Below are 23,457 nucleotides of genomic sequence, written 5' to 3'. Positions count from 1 at the left end.
CTTCAAATGTAATGTGATTAGAAATTATTTTTCCTATGTCTAGTAGCCTTTTCTTCAGTTAAATTTTATATTGAGCAAAACCAAACAAAATCCAACAAAAAAAGTGTTTTCTAAATTAAAAATGAAATTAAAAAGTAACAATGCTTTACAACCAATGGATTGGATTGCAGTCCAAAATGTGCTTTAAGACAGAAAGCAATCTAAACACTTTTGTCTTTCTGATAATTACTTAGTACAGTTTTCTGGCTTTTGCAATTACAAGAAAGAGCATGCATATAAAAACAGGGATTGTATTAGAGCTTTTCAGCAGCACAAATAAGAAGATTCAAGGCAAATGGCAATATATGAAATTTTCTTAAAGACAGTGCTAGTGCTGAATAAATCCCATCTAAATCCTTGACATTAACTTAAGTATTGTATACATCCTGTACTGTTCCTCTTCAAACAGGCGATCTTTTTATTATTACTGAAAATTAATTAATTCAATAAATAAAAAGACTATTTACTGTTGCATGCTATTATAACAGAGACCTGTAGTCTAAACGTAATTCTGTATACATGTACACACACTTCTTGCTATTCCTGACAGCGAGTATTCAAGCTGCAGAGCAAAGCAATCTGGCCGTATGCTGTTACTCAGACAGGAATACAACGTTATGCTCTCTTGCTCTGTTCACAGGCTCTGAGTGTTATGCACATCTTTGCAGTGCCAGTTTGAAAAACATGGTGGGGGAGTTGTTGATTTGCTACAATATACAGGTGTAATATCCAACATCCACAATAATATTGTTTGCCCTTCATCGAACAAACATATTTCTAGTTTAGCCTTTTGTTTTGCTTTGTTTCTTTGTTTTCCTCTGACTGCTTTAGCACCTCTATTTAAGTCTGGTCTTCCAGGTGTGTTTTAGACACCTTTTCACAAAATTTTAATGATAATTAAATTTCCAGAAAAGTTGTTGTGAAATCTTTACAATACAAGAGCATTACCCTATACACATATCATGTTTAATCCAAACACTCTGAATACAGGATTTCACAAATCATGGGGAAAAGATTTTGAAACCTTGATTACAAAAATAAAAATAATCCAATGACCAGATCTGTGTAAAAAATAGTTGTCTTGATATTGATACCCACAGTAAGATGTAGAGAGAAAACAGGTTTCTTTCAGAAATTGAAATAGCTAGTTAAGGATTCACACTGTGGGAGAATGAAGCTTTAAAGAAAGCCACATGATGAAACCTGACAGATGTTTTCATTTCCATTTCACATTTCTCCTCAGCTCATTCAGCAAAGCTTTTCTAAATCTTTTTATCAGTCGGTTGAGGAACTATTTAACAGCGTCTTGTTAAAAGATGTTATGTACCTAAAAAAGCCATTAATGAAATTGTCACCTGGAAGGACATTGCACTTAGTACCCAGGAAGGTGTAGTTTTCTTGTGATGGGTCAGGGAGGGAACAGTTAATAAAGCATCCTCAAGATCTTCAACACGTGCTATCAGCTGTATAAATATCAGAGAAATAAGAACCTCTTTTCAAGTTGTCCGTTCTACTAAAAAGTCATTCACTTATTTTATTGTGTTGGTAGGATACTTTAATGCTTTTTAGACTTACCTACAGTAGAGGGTATGACATGTTCCTGTGAAATCACCCATGACTTCATACTATATGGTCACATGAAATATTTTCCCCAATGCTTTTTAAAAGTTTTATCCTTTATTAGGATAGCGATGGCACTTTTCTAAGTGAAGCTTTTTAAAATTACATATTTAGCTAGTATAATTAAGCATTATTATTGAGAAGCTGTAACAGAACAGTTATGCAAGATCATGAAAAGCTGACAAGATACAATATCATTTTAAATGCAGTATATCTTCCGAAAGATGTTATATATGGTAATAGTCACACAATTTAATTAATCATGCTATTGTTACTCAATAATTAAGGAGGGACTATCAAAATTATAGTCAGACATTTAAAATATAGCTGGTACAAAGGACTAGAGGTTACACCAGCGTATGAATTAATAATGTACAGTCTTAGTATCATGAATGTGACTAGTAGCAGCAGAAAGTGGTCACTTTGACCTGCTTATTGAAAGTAATGGTGGACAGGCATCTATTAAGTAATTTCTGCTCTTCTGCATTAGTTAGAAGTACATCCTGATCACAAAAACAATGATTAAAATGCCAGACTGTCTAAATTCTCAGCAGACATTCAGCTAACAAAAAGACCGGAAGAGTGCTTAAATGATGTCTTGCATTTCATTATGGCTTTTCCTTTATGTTCTATTAGACTCCCAGTGCTGTGCAACAAGCTGATGTGCAAAAAGCAGTGAATAGTACTCAGGGAAATATGACTCTGGAAGGGATGCTTACTGGACTAGCTCATTTGTTTAGAAAGTTTTGGGGGCATCTAAACATGAAGGTAAATGGGCTTCGGAAAACTTAGAGCTTTACTGGGTTAGTGACTCACGCTAGGCAACATAGCCCAAATTTAAACAGAAATAAGGGAATATTTAATATTGCATATATATATTTTTTTTTTTTTTCCCTGTATTTAGCTAGTAGATCAATCATTTATGTTTCTGAAGTGGTTCATTTCAGATACCTTAAATATTTTGGAATTCTGTGTGGCCAGGAGAAATTACACTTTATTATGCATATAGGCCTTATCTGAGTATGCAAAGATAAATATGCCTTAGAAGATGGTCCCTAACAGCCATCAGCAGGAAATAAGAGGTGCTTTACCCAAAAGAAACCTTGGGGACCAAGGTCTGACTGCGTTCCTGTCTGTCTCTAGACTTACAATACTTTTGTCTCAAAGGCCATTTGGCATGTAAAGTCCTGAACTCCCTTCTGAGGTCAGATGTTTATGCCTGGCCTTTCTCTGAAAATATATCTGGCAGCAACAGACACACTTTTTTAACCAATACTTGGCTGATGTACACAGATATACTGCTTCACCTTTGCCACTTCGTCTGAATAGGGAAATTTGAGTCCACATCTTCCCTTCTGTTCTCCCTTCTACCATCAGCATTCTTCACCTCAGTATGACATGTCTTACTGTGTGATGGGTATGAAAACCAGTTTCGCAAGCCTGGAGTGATGCCAAGTTCTGATTTCATATGGGTCACAGAGCAGACCAGGGAGAGAGGGACCTGCTGGCTCTTTATTTAGGCATTTTCTCAGTAAGGAAAGAGCTACCCAAGTCTCAGTGCCTGATACAACAAGGGTTTAGCATCACTGAGCATCAAAAGGGCAAGGAAACAAACCAATGCCGCTCGCAAGAATGAGGATGAATAAAACATTTCTAGGTCCTCTTTTGTTGTTAAGAAACTTCCCTCCAGCTGTTATGCATTGACACTGGAAACAACTGAAATACCATATCTGAACCTCTCTCATCCTGCTCCTTCAACTTTTCATTATGGGCCTTCTGGCATTTTCCCATGCCCAGCTGAGCTGACTAAACCAGCCAGATGAGAGAGGTGAGTCAGAGCAGTGTGGAGGGACTCCACACTCACATCACAGCCCTTGTGATGCATCATGTGGAGGGACAGTCACCTCCAGTGGGTTGCATTTCTGAAAACCTGTTGACAAGTAGTGTTTTAAAACCATTTAATCTGTATCTGCAACTGCCATGCCTGCAATGTATCACTCACTCTCTAATACTATTCTAATATTCAGACAGCTGAGTGTCTGTCTTACATATTTCCTTTTCATTTCCAAAGCCTGTTGGGTCTCAGAGAAGCAGACACTTTCTAAGAATGAGCATTGCTGTCAAAACTTTTGGGGAAGCACAAGACCCAAACCATTTTTTGAAGTGTAGTCAAAAAAAAAAGAAAAGGAAAAAAGAAAAAAACTGCTTTTCTGTATCCAGGCAGAGGGAAATGTATTTGACGCACTTTGTCAGCTTTGTATAAAAACAAAGGTTGGCACAAGTAAGGATTATGCACATCAGCTCCACTTAATTGGTTTCTTACATGGTTCATCTTTCTGTTAAATTAGTTAATGAACAGAGCTTTCAAACCACTGTTGCATTGCATTCTCTGTAGCTATCCACCTTTTTGTTCCCATCCCTAAAAAGGCAAGGAAGACCCCTCCTGGACACTGTTTTCTGCTTGAGGAAGGACTAAATATTCTGCTTCCACTTGAGGTAGTTTAGCTATTCTAATAGTATTGTAATATTTTTCCCTCAAGGAGATGACCTGCTTAACCCATAACATTAGGCTGATGCTATCTCTGCATATATGAGGAAAGCTTAATACTTAGTACTTAAAGCTTAATAATCCATTTTAACATTCCTACAAGACTTTATCATATCCATAGCTTGCTATGTGTGTTACTATAGCAAGATTTTAAATTTAGTCCTCCAAGGCTATGCTCACCTTAGCAAACAGTACTTTTGCAGAGAAAGAAAAAAAAAAGAAAAAAAAAAGATGCTAATATATTAGGGTACTTGCTACACGCATTTAAGGGGTTTAACTCTGACTAGCTCCAGTCTGCCAAGGACTGAATGTCCATCAGTGGTTGGAGTCCATTAGGTGCTTTCACAGAGTATATCTTCTGTCTTAGTTTCATCTTGCCATTCAGTGATGCGAACTACAGCATGGAAAATGGGGACAGTTGGGAGATTTGCTTCAAAATTGCACTCCTGCTATGAGCTAGATTGCACAGAAAAAAAGAGAAGTTTCTAAAATAAACTGTTAAGAGTTTGTTGTCATTCTCTCTTAGTCACTTGATTTGCTCAAAGGCAGATCTGAAATCTTGTCTAAACCCTCTGCTATTCCTTATTTACATGACATAACAGATATATATCTTATATATACATATATTCTCTTTCCTAGTCAAAATTAGAAGAAATTAAAACAAACAAACAAACAAAAGAAGTGTTTGCATGTTAAGGAAAAATAATTTTCGTTCCATCATGAGCATCAATGAAATACCATTTTTTAAAAGTTTCAATTTTAAAATATTTTTAACTTTCACATATGTAGCATAATTTTGGTACATAAAAATAATTTTGGTACATAAAAATTGCATAGAAGATATTTTCATAGTAAGTATTTCATTCCTGTAAAATGCATGCATTTTTTGTTGTTGTTGTCCTTAGAGAAAGAAATATGCCAAATTGTGTGCACTGAGTGTATAAAATGTTGCACAAAAACAGCTGGCAATATTCATTTGCTCTCACATCTGTCATAAGGATCAGTTCCCTGATTTCTCTCTCTCTTAGGCTTTTTTTAGTAGCAGCTGCTGTAGTGTTATCTACACGAGTGATGAACATTTAATCTGCATAGACTAAGGTTCAAAACACAAGTCGTTGGAAAATACCAGTCCTTGCCCTGACAATATCTTTCACTATAGTGGCCCAAGCTCTTCTATTCAGGTTTATCAAAGGAAGTTGCCCAAGATAACAAGTTTTCACCCTGTTATGCCTGGCCACGGGCTCAGTAACTCTGGATCTAAGACTCCAGTATGCCAGAGTAGTCAGTAGCTGCAGTAGCAGTAATATAAAAAAGCCCCACAGTTGCTTGCCAGCATAATTCCTGTTGATATTTGCTGTAGAACTGATAAGAAAAAACAGCATAAGTGAACTGTTGCAATTCATGGGTGCTTCTATATCACAGGAAATAGATCCAATTTTTGGTTTGGGCCCAAGCAAATATTATTTGAGCGTGTATTCATTGTACATGTGTATGAAATAAAAAACTCAAAAAAACTCCCCCACCACTTATCTGTGAATGCTGCTTAAAATTCATTAGCCTTTGCAGTTGTTTAGACTTTCACCTTAATTAGTTTTCAGACTGTACATTCTTTATAATTACCCCAAGCAAGATAAAACAAGAAAGTTTATTACACTCCATTTGTGCAATGAACTGAATCATTTGTGGAAGGTGCTATATGATTAAGGCAGTTTGGTTGCTGATGTATCATTTTCCATTTGATTATTGTTTACTTAGTGCTATGTATAATTTAAGGCCCTATTGTACTTTGTGGGTGTATCAACGAGATGTGCTAGAAGTGCCCTCAAATATTGAAAACAACAGCCAGAATAATTTTTGAAAAATGTCTTCCTTTCAATGCAAAGAAGGCAACAGATTTCCTTTGTTATTGTTTTGCTTTGTTTTGTTTTGTCTTTGAGTGGGGGGTAGTTTCAATAATTGTTCATATTAATGTATTTCTCTAATAATAATGACACCTCTTTGCATTACTAAGAGGTACATCTCTAGCATTGCTAGCAGGTCAAGGAAAGAGATTGCCCCTCTCTGCTCTGAGCTGGTGTGGCCTCAGCTTGAGTACTGTTTATGGTTTTGAGTGTCACAGCAGAAGGACGTAAAACTATTTGACAGTGTCCAAAGGAGAGCTACAAGGATGGTCAAAAGTCCAGATGGCAAAGCATATGAGGAGCAGCTAAGGTCCCTTGGTTTGTTCAGCCCAGAGCAGAGCAGGCTGAGGGGAGGCCTCATGGCGGCCTGCAGCTCCCTCACGAGGGGAGCGGAGGGGCAGGCACTGAGCTCTGCTCTCTGGGGACAGCGACAGGACCCAAGGGAATGGCATGGAGCTGGGACAGGGGAGGGTCAGGCTGGGTGTTAGGGAAAGGTTCTGCACCATAGGGTGGTCAGGCACTAGGACAGGCTCCCCAGGGCAATAGTCACAACACAGAGCTGCTGGAGTTCAAGAAGTTTTTGAACAATGCTCTTAGACATATGATTTGTTTTTTGGATAGTCCTGTGTGGAGCTGAGAGCTGGACTTAATGATCCTTGTGGGTCCCTTCCAACTCAGGATATTCTATGATTATATGATTCTTCTTTTGGACCCTGACCAAGGCTTAGCCTGTTACATACTATTGCTTTTGATCTTAGCATGTTACATGTTACATCCTCCTCCTCGTCCTCCTCGTCCTCCTCGTCCTCCTCCTCTTCCTCCTCTTCTTCCTCTTCATATAATAAATTTCAATATATATTATATATATATATTTCTCATTCATTTATTTATTACTAGGAATTAAAGAAATTGATTTAGACCTGAACCAAGCCTTATGGATCATGAAAACTGGAGTTCCTTGTTATATCTGTTATTGTTATTTAACAAGACATCTAAGTATGTGCTTTAAACACAGTCATAGCTGTGAAAAAAAAGAAAAAAAATCTACAAAGCCGAACAATAATAATGTCTCATTGGATTCTAAGTTTTCTTCATGCTTTTACAATTAAAAGTAGATGCTCTTGCAACAAAACCTGAGTTACAAATTTCTTGTTTCGAGTGAATCTTCTCATCCACAGTGAATCTGTCCCTTCTGGGCTAGACTTAACAATAAAGAACTAAAGCTGCTTCTGCTCAGGTATGCTGACTCAAACCCTGGCAGCTACTGTGTATGTAGGGAAAGAAGACTAGTGCAGGAAATACTTTTCTTGCCTCCCAAAAGCACAATTCAGAGTTCCTCAGTCAAAAATTCCACCATGGCTCTTCTGTACCTGTGGATATCCTGTATTGAAGGATTTTTGTTACCTGAATTTGCTTAAATCCATATTTTTTTCAGGCACAACACACTGTGGCAAAAAGCCTATCAATAAATTTTACTTTTAATCTACAAAATGAATTCTTTTGAAGTCTGATGTCTAAATTTAGTGGAGTTATGGTAAGTTGTGAACAATTGTTTTTTATACATTTCCATAACATTTATGACTTTATAGATATGATTGAACAGTATTTTCTTGATAATGAAGCTCTCGAGAACAAGTATGTCTTTCTGAGTATAGCAATAAATAATATTATATTCTGTTATTTATTTATTTATTTATTTATTTTTAATTTTACAAGAAGGAGATTCCAAAGAAATTTGTTTTGGAAACAATCAAAGGAGCTCTGAGAAGCTAAAGCTCTGCTACAGTCTCCCAGGACTTGCAGTCTTCTGGCTGTATGTCAGACAGCTGGGAAGTTTTAAGTTCCCAATTTAGACAAAAGTGCATCTTGCATTTTGTCATCCTACGCCATCTGCCTGTTGATGCAGGTACAGTTTGAGCTCCTTCACAAATCCCAGGGAAATGGTAAAATTTTAAACTAAATTCATTGGATTTCTTGTAGTATCAGCTGCACAAATCTGTGTACAAAACATGGACTTGAATATCCTGCAAGCAAAGTGGATAACAGACTGTTCATATCCACTTTCTGTTGGTGAGGAGGTGAACTAGTAATATGGAAGGAAGAGAGAGAGAGAGACAAAATATCTTGAGTTTGTGCTGTGCTCTGACACTGTGTGGCCAAGTTAAACAGCATCTGATCTTAAAAGGTGGTAATAGTGACTGTATTAAGACAATGAACAAAACTTGATTTAGACCATACAGTACAAAAAGTGCCAGGTGAAAGCAAGTTGAATGACCTTAGGAAATCTTATCTGTGACTCTCTTTGGCTGTGTATTCCATAAGAACTGAATTTCTTCTATGAAGATACAAAATCTGACACTGCAAACTCATAAAGAGATGATTCAGTTTTTGTAGGCTTTTTTTTTTTTTTTTAATGAATTCCTTTCTTGAAAAACTGATGTGGTTTGGTCCATGCTAGATTTTTTTTCTATCCATAAGGAAGATGATAAACTTGAATACAATTTTTTGTTCATGTATCACTTTTTCTTTTTTTCTTTTTCATAGGTCAATTTAAAAAAATAATTAAAAAAAAAAAAACAGGGCTTCAGTCTGGTAGTTTCACGTGTGGGATATCCAGGGTAAATGGAGATTTATTTTTTATTATTATTATTGGAATCAATTTTATTTTAGGAAAATATCACAGTCAAATGCTTCAAGAAGTCAGTAGCTAAGGATTTTAATGAGAACCTAAGTTAAGCTTATTTTTATTTTCACAGAAGTAATATTGGGTGTTTCACAATGTAACTCTTCAAGGTAATGTTCAGGGACAGATGCCCAGAACAATCTTGATTAACCTGGCAGCATTTCCTTGCTATTAGCTTTAATATTTCTCTGTTAGTAGTTTTATTTCTCTGAATAACTGCTCCTTTTAATAGCCAAGATACTTACAAAAAGATGGCTTTGGAGCAGCATACACATGCCTAGTCTTACACAGCTCAAGGTCTCCAGTTTGCGGACTGTCTCAGGCTTGGATAAAAAGCAGCAGAACCAGACAACCACACAAGTATTTGGAAGATTATATGACTGTCCTTATCACTGTAGCTATTCTCACATGGTGTTATTTAATGAATATACTGAGATCACTTCTGTGCACATGCAGAGTACGTTTGACTGTTTGTATGAAGCCAGTAGCAAGCCTAGGACATTTTGCTCTTAATGACACCTTTGGGATGGCTTAAGTTCGAAGACTGTCATTTTACATTGACTTTTCAAGATATGGATTAAATGGTTCACTCAGTCTGTAATATAACAGATACCTCTGATACCTTTATGCCAAATATTTTCATTGATCACTATTTCCTAATTAAAATGAAAGAACATTACTCTGAATCTCTAGTTATGGTTTCTTCAAATGAGAGCATATTATTACTATGTCCTGTTTTGTTTGTTTGTTTGTTTGTTTGTTTGTTTTGCCTGTTTACAGAATACATTCAATATATTTCCCATGTTTCATCGATATAGCTGTTTTCTGAGGCTTGGATCTAAAAGGATTTTTATATCCTTAGTATTCCCACAGCTTTCAGTGATATAAAAAGATGAAGGTATTTATTCCATGCTGAAACATTCATTATATGTATGGAAGAGTACAAAAATTACACTCTGAAAGATGCAGAAATACTGATGATTATTACAACCTAAACTTATCTTCTGTAAAGCATTTAAAACTGGAAACTCATAGTGTTACTGATATTCATATACACCATGAAATTTTTATATGACAGTGTTATCACAGTAAGCTGATGCATGACACAATGTTTTCATATTTTCAGTAAGTTCCTTTTAAGTGAGTAGATGATGCTCTCCTAAGACATCTATAAACCAGTAATACTTTAAAATGAAATGACCAGCTTAATATTGCAAACTCCTTGATATGGTGTCATAAACCATAAAAGTAAACAAAACGTAGATCAAGACTGACTGTGAAAGACCATGTGACATTTCTCAGTTACATCTTGTACATACAGAGTAGTGGAGGGTCTAGACAGGTTTTTTGGAGCTGTCTTTGAGTATATCAAATAACTAGGAGAGGATGTCAACAGACTTTAATGGCTTATTTTAGAAACTTCAATTTCTCTGTGTAATATAGCTCATAGTAGAGAAAACTGAATAATTCAAATAGTCTTTTAATTCTCTTAGGAAACAATCTCTTTCTGTCATCCTATTACTTAATTATACTGATTATGTCAATAACAACTTACAGAGATTACACTTTGCAAGAGCAAACACTATACGTTCCTTTACTAACTTATTACATGCATTAAAAATAGATTTTTTTTTGTTTTATCATCAAAAATATAAGAAAATATTATCTTAATTATTCATAAACTAAAATATCAATGCTGTCAAAAATAATTAAATATTTAATGCAAACATAATTGTAAAACTGATCTAATTGTGCTACTCTCCTTTTAAATTCCCTGTGCTAGCTTTCTTTTGGCTTTTAATTCACATTCATATTTCTTTCCATCTAGAAGCAACCTATTAGCCTAGTCAGCAGGAAGATCAACCTGTATTATAACTTACATTTATCAAGGCAGTATGTTTTGCTTTTGAATTTGGCATTTATCAAAGAACTCACGTTTATTCAAAAAAAAAAAAATCTGAACACTTCCACTCATTCTGCTTCTGTGACTGCTGATTTTTCTGCTTATTGTTTTGGAGTTTGAACAATTGCCAGAAATGGATAGATTTTCATAATTTCCTTGCATTGTCTTCAGCAAAGATAAAACAAAACAAAACAACCTTCTGTCCCTCAAATTCCTAGAGAAAATATAAACACAACATACCACATATTTTTTTGATAGCAGTTTTGAAGAACAGACTTCAACCATACTTTTACATAAAGAAATGACTGTCTAGTCATATTACATCAGTTTTCTTTTCTTCAATAACTTGTTCTGTGGATAAGCTAAAACTTAACATAAAACATAATGTTATTCAACTTGCTACGTAAACTCCAGTTCAGGAGACATCCATTTAATCCATGCAGACCAACTTGTGCAGTGGGCTTCTGTGATATAAAGCAAGACAATTGTGATGTAGACTTTGTTTGACAATTTAAATATTTAGAAACTTTAGTAAATATACATATATATATATATATTTCTGTTTAAATTAGGAGAAATGGAAAGTGGAAGGTGATCCTGGCTAGTTTCAGAACTAGGGCAAAGAGTTAAGGACAGATGATGAATTTAGGATATTAATATTTAAGCATTTTTGTCATCAATCCATAAGTGAATACTGGGTTATATATATATATATATATATATACCCACACATATATATATACACATATATTAAAAAAAAAAAGTATTGCCGTTGAATTAAATCTTTTAAAGTTACAGCTTATTTATACTTCTCTGCAGTAAAACTCAGACATTATCAACAATAAAAATCACTAGTGCTACGTTAATCAAAATAAAAGTTACCAAGGATGTATATTCATAGCAAGTGAAGTGAAAACCATTGGCTGGTAAATGTCCATGACTAACTAGATACAACTATAAACTTGTCAGTTAGATACAACTATAAACTTGTCAGTAGTTATCTGGTAAATTACATGGAGAAAACATTTGAAGACCTTACAGTACCTTATAAAGTATCTTGCACGAAAACAAATGAACAACAAGAAACCAAAAACAAAACCAAAACCAAGCATGTATGTTCCTTTCAGTTTATTCATATTTATTGCATTACATTAGAAAGAGCATCTGTCCTAAAGCTCATCCTAGCATTTTGATACTGTTGGTGGTGTTTCTTTAATAACACTAATAAAATAAGTCCAACAAATACACTCCCATTTTTAAAAGAGTAGAAAGGAAGACTGGGGGAACTACAGACTGGTGAACCTCACCTCTGTGCCTTTGGAAGATTGTGAAACAGATCCTCCTGGAGCAATGTTAAGGCATGTGCAGGACAAGGAGGTTATCCAAGACAGCCAACATGGCTTCATCAAGGGCAAATTGTGTCTGACCAATCTGGTGGCCTTCTATGATGGAGTTAACTGCATCAGTTGACAAGGGAATATCAACCAACATCACCTACCTGGATATCTGTGAGGCCTTTGACATGGATCCATGCAACATCCTTGTCTCTAAATTGGATTTGAAGGGTAGACTATGGTGGATAAGAAATTCGCTGGATAGTTGTATCCGGAGTTGCAGTCAATGGCTATATGTCTGGGTGGAGGCCAGTGATAAGTGGTGTCCCTCAGGGGTTTGTATGGGGACCGGTGGTGTTTAATACCTTTATCAATGACTTAGACACCAGTGGGATCAAGCACACCCTCAGCAAGTTTGCAGATGACATCAGGCTGAGTTGTGCAGTTGATACAACAAAAGGAAGGGATGACATTCAGAGGGACCTGGACAAACTTGAGAAGTGGTCCTATGTGAACTGTAGGAGGTTCAACAAGTCCAAGTGCAAGGTGCTGCATGTGGGTCGCTGAAACCCCAGACATGAGTAGAGACTGGGAGAAGAACTCACTGAGAGCAGCCTGTCAGAGAAGGACTTCGGGGTTCTGGTGGATGAAAATCATAGAATCATAGAATATCCTGAGTTGGAAGGGACCCAAAAGAATCATTGAGTCCAATTCCTAAGGAAAAAAAAAAAAAAAAAAAGCTCAACGTGAGCCAGCAGTATGTGCTTGCAGCCCAGAAGGCCAACTGCATCCTGGGCTGCATCAACAGAGGAGTAACCAGCAGGTCAAGAGAGGTGCCTGTCTGGTGGTTTTACTCAGCTGAGATCCAGCATAACCATTCTCTCACTCCCCTTCCTCAAAGGGAATGAGGGAGAAAACACAATGAAAAGGGTTCAATGTTTGAGACAAAGGGAGATCACTCAACAGTTAAAGTCATGGGCAAAACAGAGCCAGCAGAGGGAGATTAATGCAATTTATTACCTCTTACTAACCAGCTTCAACAGTGAAAAACTAAAAACAAGCAAACAAAAAAATCATCTTTCCCCCATCTACACTTTTCTCCCTCCTCCCCCCGAGTGGCACTGTGAAATTGGGAATGGGGGCCGCGATCAGTCCTTGATGCTTCATCTCCACCGCTCCTTCACAGTCACGCCCTGCCCCTGCTCCACGTGGGGTCCCTCCCACGGGATGCCTCCTTCCCGAACTGAGCCTGCGGGGGCTGCCCACAGGCAGCAGCTCTTCAAGAACTGCTCCCACATGGCTCCGTACCACGGGGTCCATCCATCCCCCAGCAGCAAACTGCTCCGGCACGGGTCCCCCACGGGTGGGCGGCAGCTCCCCCCAGACCCCCTGCTCCTGCGTGGGCTCCTCTCCACGGGCTGCAGCTCCGGCCCGGGGCCTGCTCCTGCGGGGGCTCTCCATGGGCCGCAGCCTCCTCCAGGCCACATCCACCTGCTCCACCGGGGGCTCCTCCACGGGCTGCAGCGTGGAGATCTGCTCCGTGTGGGACCCATGGGCTGCAGGGGGACAGCCTGCTCCACCAGGGGCCTCTCCCTGCACAGGCCACAGGGGAACTGCTGCTGCCTGCCTGGAGCACCTCCTGCCCTCCTGCTGCACTCACCTTGGGCTCTGCAAGGCTGTTCTCTCACATTTCTCACTCCTCTCTCCCTGCTACTCTTGCACAGCATATTTTTTTTTCCCTTCCTGAAACCTGCTGTCCCAGAGGCACAAACAGCATTGCTTACTGGCTTAGCTCTGGCCAGCAGCAGGCCCCTTTTGGAGCCAGCTGGAACTGGCCCTTATCTAACATGGGGAAGCTTCTGGACTTTTCTCACAGAAGCCACCCCTATAGCCTCCCGCTACCAAAACCTTGTCATGTAAACCCAATACACTGCAACCCTTCTACTCTGCCCTTATCAGGCCCCACTTGGGGTGCTGCATGCAGGTCTGGGGCCCCCAGCACAAAAAGGATGTCTACCTGTTAAAGCAGGTCCAGAGTAGGGCCGCGAAGATGATCGGAGGGTGTGAGCACCTCTCCTGTGAAGACACTCTGAGGGATCTGGGAATGAGCCTGAAGAGAAGGGTTCGGGGAAACCTCATTGTGGCCTTTCAGTACATAAAGGAAGCATATATAAAAGATGGAGAGTAACTTTTTACTCTGTCAGGTAATGATAGGAAGGACAAGGGGAAACAATTTTAAACTAAAAGAGGGGTGATTTAGATTAGATATTAGGAGGAATTTCTATACTCAGAGGTTGGCGAGACACTGGAACAGGTTGCCCAGAGAAATCGTGGATATCCCATCTCTGGAAATGTTGAAGGCCAGGTTGAGTGGGGCCCTGGGCAACCTGATCTAGTGGGTGGCATCCCTGCCCATGGTAGTGGGGTTGGAACTAGGTGGTCTTTAAGATCAGATGATCTTAATGGGATGGAAGGTGTCTAGGGACTAGGTGATCCCTTCCAACCCAGGACATTCTATGGTTCTTTAAAATACATTGAACATATTCATGTCAGTATAATATAAATCAGCAGAGGCTGAACCAATGTGCTGAATAGCTGCAAAAGAAATTAGGAAGTGAAGAAGTAAAAGAGACATGTTTTAGACTTTAGCAATATTGTAGAGGCTTTAGCACGTTTCCACACCTGCGGCTATGGTGTCTTATACTGTAAATCTTGGAAAAATGAGCTATATTGAGCTTTAAAAGCAAGGGGCCATAGCATCACAGGACAGATCATTCAGGCTGGAAGGGGCCTCAGGACAGCTCTATCCTAATTCCTTCTCACAGTAGGGTCTGCTTTGAGGGCAGTGTTGGAACAGACAAATATTAACTTGATTCAAGCAGGGCCAAATCCTCTCAAACCGGTGCTCTGTAACAATGATAGCTCACATCAGCATGCTTTTGATAGCCAATGAATGAAAAAGTGTCGAAAAAATACCAGGTGTTGGTCCCTACACTCTTCCCATTGCCTTACTGAGATGGTATGAGGACTTTCAATACTACTTACTCTATACTGTAAACTAAGCAGTGCCAGGCAGTCATAAATGTATAAAACTCAACCAGCTACTCTGTCACAGTGATAAGCTGATTACAAGCAATTTAAGGGGACCAAAATCTCTCCTGCAAAATTCTCAGATTTTGTTTGGGAGTTAGAAAAGTCTCAAAGCTGATTTCAATAGCCAGCTTGCTATCCTATTTTGGAGATAAAAATGTTCAGGTCTAACGTTGAAGGCTGTGCAGAGTTAGAGCGCCAGAAAGCAGCCCAGGTTGTGCTCATTAGTTATATTTACAAACGGAAATTAGTCTTCTGAATCTCCACATAACTGGATTTTTTTCCATTTAACTGGATCTTTTTTTTTCCACTACCATTTTCTTCATTACTGCTTTTTCTTTCTTTCTTTGAGGCAGATGAGATATTCTATAAGCAACGGAGAGAAGTCTTGCAGTCTCTAGACCTTGATCTTGTGGGGGACTTCAACTTACAAAATGTCTGCTGGAAATACAACAAAGCAGAGAGGAAACAGTCTAGGAGTTTTCTGGAGTGTGTTGGAAGATAACTACCTGACACAGCTGGTGAGTGAGCTAGGTACAGTGCCCCACTGGACCTTTTGCTTTTTAACAGAGAAGGACCTGTGGTTGATGTGAAGCTTTCAGGCCATCCTGGGCACAGCTCTCAGGCAGTTCTGAAGGGCAAAGGAATCCAGGAAGGACACTTCAAGAAAGAAGTCATAAAGGCACAGGTGCAGGCCATCCCCACAGGCTGAAAGATGAGCCAGCATGGAAGAAGACTGGTCTGGCTGAGCAGGGAGCTGTGGCTAGAACTCAGGAAGAAAAAGAGGGTTTATGACCTTTGGAAGAAGAGGCTTGCCACTGAGGAGGACTATAAGGATGTCATGAGGCATGGACAAATTAGAAGGGCCACAGCCCACCTGAAGCAACAGGCTTGGAGAAGATTAGATGGAAAGCTGCCTGGTGGTAAGGGACCTGGGGGTACTGTTACATAGCTGGTTGAATATGAGACAGCAGTGTGCTCAGGTGGCATCCTGAGTGCACTCAGTAGCATCTGGGCTTGTATCAGAAATAATATGGTCAGCAGTACAAGGGGAATGATCATCCCTCTGTACTTGACTGGTGAGGCCGGACCTCAAATAGTGTGTTCAGTTTTGGGCCCCTCATTACAAGAAGGACACCAAGGTGCTGGAGTGTGTCCAAAGAAGGGCAACAAAGCTGGTGAAGGGCCTAGAAGAACAAGTCTTATGAGGAGTAGCTGAGGGAGCTGGGGTTGTTCAGCCTGGATAAAAGGTAACTCTGGGGAGACTTTATTGTACTTGGCAATTACCTTAAAGGATGCTGCAGCAAGGTGGAGATCAGTCTCTTCTCCCAGGCACTAAGTGCTAAGAGAGGAGGAAACAGCTTTAAATTGCACCACAGGAGGATGGGATATTAGGAAAAAAATATTCACTGAAAGGGCTGTGAAGTGTTGGAACAGGCTACCCAGGGAAGTAGTTCAATCACCATTCCTGGAGGTATTTAAAAGACATGTAATTGTAGAGCTGAATGACATGGTTTAATGGTGAACTTGCCAGTGCCATGTTAAAGGTTCAATTATATGGTCTTAGATCCAACCTAAGTGATTCTATGATTCTTTATGAAAAAAAAAAAAAAAGGAAAGGAAAGGAAAAGTAGGAGGCAGTTTTGGCTACTTGGCTACTGAGTTTATCCTTCTCTTCACTGAAAATATGATCGTATTTTTAGTAATAACCTATACGTATACCTGCCACATATATTTTTCTTAGATGGGTGTATTTGTGGACAGTGTGCCACCCAACCCTAGTCAGACTGAAAACTACCATTCCTGCAATTAACAAGAGGTTTTGAAGTTGGGACTTGAAAGTAACACGTGGTCAGTTACTCTGAGATTTGGTTCCTTTGGTTTCAGTGGTGGAGTATCTATTTCTATTCTACCCCCACAGGTGAACAACTCAAAGAGATAACTCTTGCCCTGCATGTGTTGCTCTAGTTCCTGTCTTGGTTTCTCAGGAGGGGGGAAAAAATTGTATATATATATATATATATATATGTTTAGTACACATAAAATTTTGAGTCTTGTTGAATGCCATACAGTATTGCAGAGGTAACATCTAGAACTGTTTTAGGATCACAGAAGAAAAGCCTTCTGTAAATATGAAAGCTAATGGTCATAATTCAGACCCTTATCAAACTATGAAATTGATACTTCTAGATCCTGTAGTGCATTTGTAGAACACAGCAAAGTAAGGTATTAACTCATGGTGACGTAATGTATAGAGTGTAATGGAAAATACCATAGAAATGATACAGTGTGGTTTATAAATAAGTTAGTTTAAAAAAAAAAAAAAAAAAACACAGATCTTTGATTTCTTTCAGAAGTTCATTGTAGAAGCTTACAAATCACATAAACACATTGCACTGTAGTGGGAAAAGCTACTTTATTCACACAAAGGGTCCTGTGTGCAACAACACAGTTCAGAATTGCATTGCATTCCTCCTTTCTCCACCTACAACTGAGTTTACAATTTGCTCTGAATTGATGTTTGAATCATGGTTCAATTTACTTTGTTAGCACAGGAAGCAAGCAGTCTAAGGAAAGAAAGTAACAGGGAAGTACTGTAGAATTCAGCAGATTTATGTCTCCTAATGAGGTGGTATTGTCAATGTTGATATACTGGGGGGGGCTTCATTTCTGTTGTAGTTTGCACAAATCTTTTAGAGCCTTATGCAATGCTGCTAAACTGTGTATTACTGTACCTACACTATATGCTATTTTATGGGGCAACTTTGTTTGCCAGTTCTTAAGAAATAAATGATCATCTTGTCTATTAGATCATCTATTGAGAGCAGTCTTTTATCACATTTATAAATTTACTTTAAATAATAGTCTTTCAGACAAATGATGACTGAGTACATGTTAAAGATGGGCCTTTGCAAAAAGCCAGATATATTCTTTCAGATCAGAGAAGAGAACAATGTGCAATTAATTCTTAAAATGTCTAAAATTTGTTTCATTTTCTTATGCTCCTTCTTTGCTGAATATTAATTATATTGGAAGCATGGATCTAAAAAAAAAAAAAAGTACATTTACACAAAGTTATAATTCAATAGAACTTTGGAACTGGAATGATTTTCATCATGTACAAAACCTAAAATACTGGGACCAGCTAGTCTAACACTTTCACAAGAATAAAACTTTCTTCAAATGTCTGCATGGCTATTGTACCCACTAAAGTCAACATGGGTAAACATAATGTTGGCAGAGTGGGCAGATGTGATTGCTGGGCCACTTTCCATCATCTATTAGTGGTCATGGTCATCCACAGTGGTTCCAGATGAGTGGAGACTTGGTAATGTGACACCCATCTATAAGAAGGGTCGTAAGGAGGACCCAGGTAACTACAGGCCTGTCAGCCTGACCTCGGTGCCAGGAAAGGTGATGGAAGAGGTCATCTTGAATGCAATCATGCAGCATATGAGGGACAGCTGGGGGATGAGCCCAGTCAGCGTGGGTTCATGAAAGACAAGTCCTGCCTGACCAACCTCATCTCTTTCTGTGACCGGGTGACCCACCTGATGGATGCGGGAAAGGCTGTAGATGTAGTCTACCTAGACTTCAGCAAGGCCTTTGACACGGTCTCCCATACTACTCTCCTGGAGAAGCTGACAGCCCATGGCTTGGACAGGTACACTCTTTGCTGGGTTAAACACTGGCTAGATGGCTGGGCCCAGAGAGTGGTGGTGAACAGAGTGGCTGGTCACCAGTTGTGTTCCCCAGGGGTTGGTATTGGGGTCCATCGTCTATAATATCTTTATTGGTGATTTGGATGGGGGAATTGAGTGCACCCTCAGTAGGTATGCAAATGACACCAAGTTGGGGGGAAGTGTCAATCTGCCAGAGGGTAGGAAGGCCCTGCAGAGGGACCTGGACAGGATGGGTTGATGGGCAGAGGCCCATGGGATGAGTTTCAACATGGCTAAGTGTCAGGTCCTGCACTTTGGCCACAACAACCCCATGCAACGCCACAGGCTTGGGGCAGAGTGGCTGGAAAGCTGTGCAGAGGAAAAGGATCTGGGGGTGCTGATTGATGCTCACCTGAACATGAGCCAGCAGTGTGCCCAGGTGGCTAAGAAGGCCAACAGCATCCTGGCTTGTATCAGGAATAGTGTAGCCAGCAGGACCAGGGAGGTGATCATCCCCCTTGCACTCTGCTCTGGTGAGGCTGCACCTCGAGTACTGTGTTCTGTTTTGGGCCCCTCACTATAAGAAGGGCATCGAGGCCCTGGGGCATGTCCAGAGCAGGGCTACGAAGCTGGTGAAGGGCCTGGAACACAAGTCCTGTGAGGAGCGGCTGAGGGAACAGGGGTTGTTTAGTCTGGAGAAGAGGAGGCTCAGGGAGACCTTATTGCTCTCTACAACTACCTGAAAGGAAGGTGTGGGGAGCTGGGGTCAGCCTCTTCTCACAGATAACTAGTGATAGGACTAGAGGGAATGGCCTCAAGTTGTGCCAGGGGAGGTTTAGTTTATAAATCAGGAGACATTTCTTCTCAGAAAGAGCAGTCAGGCATTGGGACAGGTTGCCCAGGGAAGTGGTGGAGTGTGACTGTCCTTGGGGTGTTCAAGGAAAGGTAGGACCTGGTGCTTAGGGACAGGGTGTAGTGGGTGACCTTGGTAGTAGGGTGATGGTTGGACCAGATGATCTTGGAGGTCTTTTCTAACCTAATGATTCCAGGTTTTCTCACAATATGCATGAGAAGCTTCATAAAAAATGCCAGCTTAGGCACTTTTATAGGAATATGGTCTGCTATGGAATATTGGTTTGCTGCCAAAAGAAGAAAGTAATTCTGTACTAAGTGGAAATGTACAAAGTCTGGTTTTCAACTTGCTTGTTCTGCATGCATTCTTTTCAGTTTAATAGAATATTTGTAGATGTCCCTCTTCACTGGGGTCTCCCTTCTTATCCCTTCTTAATTTTTTTATTATTATTTTTCCCTTTTTAATGTTTATGAACATAATGTCTTTGACAGGTCTTTGTCTCTGTCATATTCAGGTGAAATAGGCCAGCATCTTTTGTTATTAGAGAGACTAGCAGAAAGACTTGTACTCATGCAAAAATACTCATGCAAATAATGTGGTCTTGAAGTTTGTTTCCTTAGAGCCAGGCTAAAATGAAAAACTTACCTGCAATAACTTTTCGTTTGAAATACAGTATAATCAATCTAAGAGGCAAAGAAAAACAAAGATTTTATTTTTTTTTGGCATAGTTTGTAATGTTTCATTCTACTGGGAATGAGTTTTTTCATCAAGAAATTGGATTACAGGCATTATTCATCTTTACAGTGATTGTTACTAGAATAAAAGAGGACTGAAAAAGGTGCAATTTACACACAATTAGGAACACTTAAGAACACCATGCCGTCAAGAATAAAAACAATCTTTAAAGTCCATCCAGTGGCACAAAATGTTTGTAATGTATTTCTATGACTGTGGAAAAAAAATATTTTACATACTGTATTATTTCAAAAATCTGTCGTCACATTTTCTGGTAAGGTAAATCTAAAGCCATAAAAATCTTGGTCACAAACAGTACTTCATTTTTCTGTTAAATATGTTATTTTGAATGTGATTCAATAGAAGTTCACACTTAGAAACCAAAATCTAATTTCAAGTGTTCAATGAAGTTTAAAGTTTATAACAATTAAACAAAATAAATTATTCTGCAAAGAAGACAAGAATATCCATTATCTCCAAGGCTAAAATTGATGGAGGGCTTTGTCCTTTTATTTTCTTGAATATTTCTTATTCTCCCCAGGTAATATTTCCTGTGTAAAATGTTGTAACAGGAACAGAAAGAAGAGTGTGAATTTTGTAGATTATAGATATCCTTTATAGATTTATTTTTTTTTATTATTATTTTTAACCACCAAACATGTAAACAAAGCCTTTACTGACTTTGGAACACAGGAGACACAAACATCCTGAATGATACTATAGAGAGACAAAAGTTCACTGGGCAGGATAGAGGACAGCTATTTGTGACCTGCTGTATATGAAATGAAGTGTCAGTTTCTTTGCCTTATGAGAATTAGAAAACATTACAAATGTAATGGAAACTACAGCTCACTGAAATATGTATGTTGCTTTTGGAGCATTAACTCCCATTTTATATTTACATAGAAAGGTACTGAATTAATGCAATAATGTGCATGTGTGTGAGTGTAAGTATGCATGTGTGTGTAATACAACTGAGAAGAAAGGGGAAGAGGTGAGACAGCTGTGTTTGGATTAATGAATTATATGGAAGACTGAATTTCTACATGCCTTCTTATTTACTTGCTTATATGAGGTTTCTTTGGTCATTAAATTGCAGGTTTTGTGAATGTGGAATTTTGATGGACGCTGTGGTTCTGCTTTCCTCAGATTACTCATAAAATAGCCTTTCTTCAAAGCACGCAATCAAAGAAAGAGCTTGTTCCATTGTTAACAACAGATACAGACAGAAAACTGCAGGGACAGACAGGATTTTTATAGTACAATAATATTTATCATACATACCCAAGTTTGAACATGTGTGCAGATACACAACCACCTTCAGCCTTACTGATGTAACCAACCACAGTGGTGAAGAGCAAAAGCTCTTGGGACAATGTTATATATATATATACTATATATGGAGTATATATAGATATATATATATATACTCTACTATATACCAGGTTATTAAACACACATACTGAAGCAATGGTCACTGTAACCAAAGTATGACATGCAGCTCCATTAGGTGTCTGTAATAAATTGAAGATGTTATAAAAGAAGATTTACAGCATCTATTACTGTTTTCTGCTAGAAAGAAACACAAAGTCATAAAGGGGATATATGATAAGCTGTGGAATATGGAAAAAGATTGCTTATGCAGCACTTCATTTCCTAGAGATCCTGTTTAAGGCAGTCCACACAAAGAGCAAGAAAGAGCAGATAAAAAAGTGCTTAAACCATAGGGAAGCTAGAAAGGCCACTCTATGGATGGATAGTTTATAATCTGGGCAGCTACTTTACCAAATCAACAATGAAAAAGAAGGACTGGAAAGTAATAAAAAATTAAAGACACATGATTTTGCTTATCATGAAAAATTCATTAAAACAGGTATTCCTTAGTGAAACAAAGCTTTAGTCTCCAAAATTCATTAATAAACAAGGTAATGCAGGGAAAATATGGAATTTATCTTTGCTGAACTGGTGCAGCAACTGACAAAAACCTGCCCTTTTATCTTACACTGAGAGCTTGTTGTGGGCATCACTGATGAGTCCTTGCCATTGCTTTTGACATCGCAAATATCGGCTTTTGGAAATGAGAAACCTGGTGACCAGATTGCAAATGCAATGTACTGCATAAACAGTTGGAAATCTGCATCTCACCGACATAGCCAGCAATGTTCATTTCAGAAAATAAAAGGGTGCATTCTGCAGTGCAGCAGGTGATCATGGTGTGCAGGGGAGGGGTCCTGCACCAGTGTAGCCCCAGGGAGCAGAGGGAGCCACCAGCACCCAGCAACGCTTGTGAGAGTGGCCAAGGAGGTGTGGGCAGGGCACCAATAGCCACCCCCACATGTACAAAGACAGCCCCTGGGGAACTCAGCGACCAGGACAATGGTGGCCAGGGTGGGCAAAAGCTGTGTCCCCTGTGGCCTCTCCAACCAAAAGGAGTGACGTAGCTACCCAGACAGAGCTCCCAAGGGAACATTGCGGGAGAAGGTGGGCAGGCTGAGGAGCATCAGGGAGCTGCAGAAGGAGATTGACTGGTGGAATCATACACTACCATCCCTGGGAGAGATCAGTGAGCCAGCTGCAGAACGATGAAGGATCCCCTACCCTCTCACCACCAGGGAGTAGGGGGAGACCTAAGAGATGGGGGGAAAGGGGGAATAGAAGCAGCTTTCTGCTCAGAGCAGCAGGCAAATCCCCTCCTTGTGTACCTCACCTTCACAGGTGCCTTTACGCAACAGGTATGAATCTCTGCAACTTGGTAGACAGGCAAACAATGATGTGGATGAAGGTCTGACTAGGTTGGAAGGGTCTTCTAAGGCAAGTCAGCCTATCCCCTGTATCACAACAACCTCCATAAAGAAAAAAAAGCTATTGTCACAGAGGACATTGTCACGCTCCCTTCTGAGGAGAACAGAAGGCCCTATATGCTGAGCAGACCCGGCTCATAAGGAAGTCTGCTGCCTCCCTGAGATCCACTTAAGAGACATCACTAGAAAAGTCATTTGCCTGATACAGACCTCTGATCATCATCCATTATTGTTTTTTCATGTTGGCAGAGATGAAGTAGCAAAGAGAAGTCCAAGGGCAATCAAAAG

At 39.3% G+C, this 23,457-nt stretch overlaps 1 long non-coding RNA gene across 1 annotated transcript in view; it reads left to right on the top strand.

Moving 5' to 3' along the window:
• The window catches only part of LOC310890144, a 60,925-nt gene that overhangs the window by 28,682 nt on the left and 8,786 nt on the right, over window positions 1-23,457 (top strand). Inside the window, exon 2 of the long non-coding RNA XR_014577063.1 lies at window positions 15,475-15,639. This is a non-coding gene — a long non-coding RNA (uncharacterized lncRNA). The remainder of the gene's footprint in view (window positions 1-15,474; window positions 15,640-23,457) is intronic.

Source organism: Anser anser (genome assembly GCF_964211835.1).
Source record: "Anser anser genome assembly, chromosome: Z".
Classification (NCBI taxonomy): domain Eukaryota; kingdom Metazoa; phylum Chordata; class Aves; order Anseriformes; family Anatidae; genus Anser; species Anser anser.
This window is presented reverse-complemented; position numbering and strand designations above follow the sequence as displayed.